Genomic DNA, 3,913 nt, shown 5'->3' on the forward strand with positions numbered 1-3,913 from the left:
GAAATTGCTTTCCTCCAAGGAGTGTCTATTTTTTTGTATTTTGGGCTCAATAGCCTTCAGCAATGTATAGAATTTTTCTTTACTCATTCTACAAAATATTGGTGACATTTGTTTGGGTCTCCAACTCCAAGAAGTTGCTTAGCCAGGATAAATTCTGATTTGCTGTCTCTTTCTTTTAGCATTTCATGCACCCAAACATTTCTGAACATTAAAACAATAGCTTAATAAATATTCAAATAAGATATAGTATACTCTCACTTTATCACTATACTACTAATTTACTCAAATGTAATACTCAAATACCATATGTGTAAGGATTTCTAACTTTATCACTGTACTAATACCTTTCAATCCCTGATAAACTTTCATATAGAACATATGCTTCAATTGTGGAATGCAGATTAAGCAAAGTTTCAAAGCAAACTTCATCCATTGCAGCAATACAATTGTCACTTTGGATAGGTATAGGCCTACAATAATGACCTGCTATAGGGCTATCATAATTTAATGCCTGCTACTGAGAACATAGAAAAATGCAGAAAAAAGGTCTTGATAATTTGACCAGCATAGCAGTATTCCACTGCTGTGTCGTACACATGGAAGACTTATTGCTTTCAAACAAACATTAAAACTGTCACATCAAACGAAATAATGCACGAAGATGTTATTTAACTTATTTTATATCAAATTATTCTACTTCGTGCCGTTCACGGCTATGCGGCAAAGTAGCAGACGACGCAAGACCAACTCGTTGCAGCCGCACATCACCGTACAGACCGCACAACCGTCGCATCAACCGCCGAAAGTTTGGCCGCAAGCCGCGCCGTAGACACCTTACGGCACCCGCAAGGGTGTGTATGTGTGCATCGGGCTTAATGTTGCGATTAACACCCCCGTGTTAAAGTAACGGGATTCAGTTTCTTTCCATGGCGATCGATATTCTGGGTTTAACAGAATTAACCATTTAGATTGTAAGGCTAATATGTAAGCATCGATGTTTATCATGTTCGTTTCTCCATGTTTTATTTCGCGACCAAGTGTTTTTTTCCCTTTATGCGTTCCCATTTTGAGCCCCAAATGAACCGAAAAATCTTTGTGTTTAGTGATTTCACTATGTATTTTGGAATTGGCGTTGAGAGAACGCTTGCTTTGTAGGTGAGTATCGGGATTATCGGGGATTTCACGACCGTAACCTTTCCAAGAATGGTAAGAGGCCTGCCGGACCAGATGTTTAGCAAAGTTGCTATTTTCTTCAGCGGCTTTGTCAAATTTAGGTCAATTATGACTTTAGCGTTTTGGTCCGTTTATTGGAAACTCAATGCCCAAATATTTTTTGTGGTCTTGCCGCCACAGGAGGCCCAAATCCATCATAGGTTTACTTAAACATTTTCGTTTACTACCAACGTAGAAGGCTTGGTGATTTTTGGAAATTAATCACGCATCCAGCTCTTAAGCCAAACTCGTTCAAAGTCTTAAAAATCGTATTAAAACTATTCTCCTCACCGTCGGTAAATATCACGGTGTCATCAGCCAGAAGCGATATCTTAATTTCCGTATCATTAATTTTGACGCCCTTTATCAGCTAGGCGAATTTCCGCTGCTAATGTCTCGATGGCGAGAACGAATAGTGATGGAGATATCGGATCTCCCGCCTGCAACCTCTGCCTATTTCGAAGAGGCGAGACACATGACCGTTATTTGTTATTACATATCGGGGCTTTCTGTAAAATATACTAATCCATTTTCGTATGTATTTCCTAACAAACCCCCAGTTTTTTATCATTTCGTAGACAAAATTAAAAGTTCATAACTGTGCCTGATACGTCTTCTAAGTCACAATAGTCAAAAAGTTCAGTGTGTCAAAGGCCTTATAAAAGTCTAGGCTGATAACTGTGCCTGGTACGTCTTCTAAGTCACTCTGCCTATTTCGAAGAGGCGAGACACATGACCGTTATTTGTTATTACACATCGGGGCGTTCTGTAAAATATACTAATCCATTTTCGTATGTATTTCCCAACAAACCCCCAGTTTTTTATCATTTCGTAGACAAAATTAAAGTTCAGTGTGTCAAGGCCTTATAAAAGTCTAGGCTGAGTAACTGTGCTGGTACGTCTTCTAAGTCACACATGAGTCCGAAAGTTCAGTGTGTCAAAGGCCTATGTATTTCCCAACAAACCCCCAGTTTTTTATCATTTCGTAGACAAAATTAAAGTTCAGTGTGTCAAGGCCTTATAAAAGTCTAGGCTGATAACTGTGCCTGGTACGTCTTCTAAGTCACAATAGTCAAAAAGTTCAGTGTGTCAAAGGCCTTATAAAAACTTTTATAAGTCACTCTGCTTATTTCGAAGAGGCGAGACACATGACCGTCCGTTATTTGTTATTACACATCGGGGCTTTTCGTATGTATTTCCCAACAAACCCCCAGTTTTTTATCATTTCGTAGACAAAATTAAAGTTCAGTGTGTCAAAGGCCTTATAAAAGTCTAGGCTGATAACTGTGCCTGGTACGTCTTCTAAGTCACAATAGTCAAAAAGTTCAGTGTGTCAAAGGCCTTATAAAAACTTTTATAAGTCACTCTGCTTATTTCGAAGAGGCGAGACACATGACCGTCCGTTATTTGTTATTACACATCGGGGCTTTCTGTAAAATATACTAATCCATTTTCGTATGTATTTCCCAACAAACCCCCAGTTTTTTATCATTTCGTAGACAAAATTAAAGTTCAGTGTGTCAAAGGCCTTCTTATAAAAGTCTAGGCTGATAACTGTGCCTGGTACGTCTTCTAAGTCACAATAGTCAAAAAGTTCAGTGTGTCAAAGGCCTTATAAAAACTTTGCTGATCACTGTGCCTGTAGTCTTCTAAGTCACAATAGTCAATTACATCAAATAGCAATCTAATATTATCACCGATAGATGAATCGACTCTTAATAAAACCATTTTGGTCCGGGTGTATTAACTCGGGTAAAGTAGATTTTTATTCTTAAGTTGATAATTTTGGAAAGTATTTTATAATCAACGTTTAGAAGCGCGATCGGTCGATAATTGGTAGCAAACAGCGGATCTTTACCGTCTTTTGGGATCAGCGATATTACGCCTTCTGTCTGTGTGTTTGTTAACATGCCGATAACTTCAGTGCGCCGATCAAGAATATTTTAATATGCGGCCAAAAGCTTTTGTAGAATTCTGCTGACAGTCTATCATTACCACCAGGTAATTTATTATTAGGCATTGACTTTATGGTAGAAAATATTTCTTCCTCGGTTATTAGGTGCTGTAGGCCAAAAGCGTGTTATCACAACTACTAAGCCTTGGTAATGGCAATGAATTTAGGTGATTTGCAATAGATGCTGGATGAAAAGCTGGATGAAAGCTGGATGAAAACGTTAGTAGCAACGGGTCAGAAACTGAGGTAAGCTACCTCAATCCATTATTAAATGGCGAAAGGCTAAAAGAGAGTGGGCTACCGTAAACCGCATGGCGCCGGGTGGAGAAGCAGAACCCCGGCCCGATGTACGAGGGCATGAAGCCCGCAACCGTAGGATCCGGGGCAAAAGCGCACCTGGCAAAACAAATAGCCGCAATAGGAATAGGCAGTGCCTCGGGCCTGGCCATCCTTGCAAGAAGGCCAGACCTTGTCAGGCGGAGTTTGACTGGGGCGGTACATCTGTCAAAGAGTAACGCAGGTGTCCTAAGGTGAGCTCAGTGAGGACGGAAACCTCGCGTAGAGAAAAGCTAACTTGATTTTCAGTATGAATACAGACCGCGAAAGCGTGGCCTATCGATCCTTTTAAACTTGCGAGTTTCAAGCCAAGAGGTGCCAGAAAAGTTACCACAGGGATAACTGGCTTGTGGCAGCCGAGCGTTCATAGCGAAGTTGCTTTTTGATCCTTCGATGTCGCCTCTGCTATCA

The 3,913-nt window shown here is 40.2% G+C and overlaps 1 long non-coding RNA gene across 1 annotated transcript in view; it reads left to right on the forward strand.

The window, feature by feature from the left end:
• Positions 1-3,823, forward strand: part of LOC113475575 — a 7,827-nt gene extending 4,004 nt beyond the window's left edge. Inside the window, exon 2 of the long non-coding RNA XR_003397319.1 lies at positions 3,633-3,823. This is a non-coding gene — a long non-coding RNA (uncharacterized LOC113475575). The remainder of the gene's footprint in view (positions 1-3,632) is intronic.
• Positions 3,824-3,913: the final 90 nt, after the last annotated feature.

The sequence above is a fragment of the Ciona intestinalis genome, unplaced genomic scaffold (assembly GCF_000224145.3).
Source record: "Ciona intestinalis unplaced genomic scaffold, KH HT001055.1, whole genome shotgun sequence".
In the NCBI taxonomy this organism is placed as follows: domain Eukaryota; kingdom Metazoa; phylum Chordata; class Ascidiacea; order Phlebobranchia; family Cionidae; genus Ciona; species Ciona intestinalis.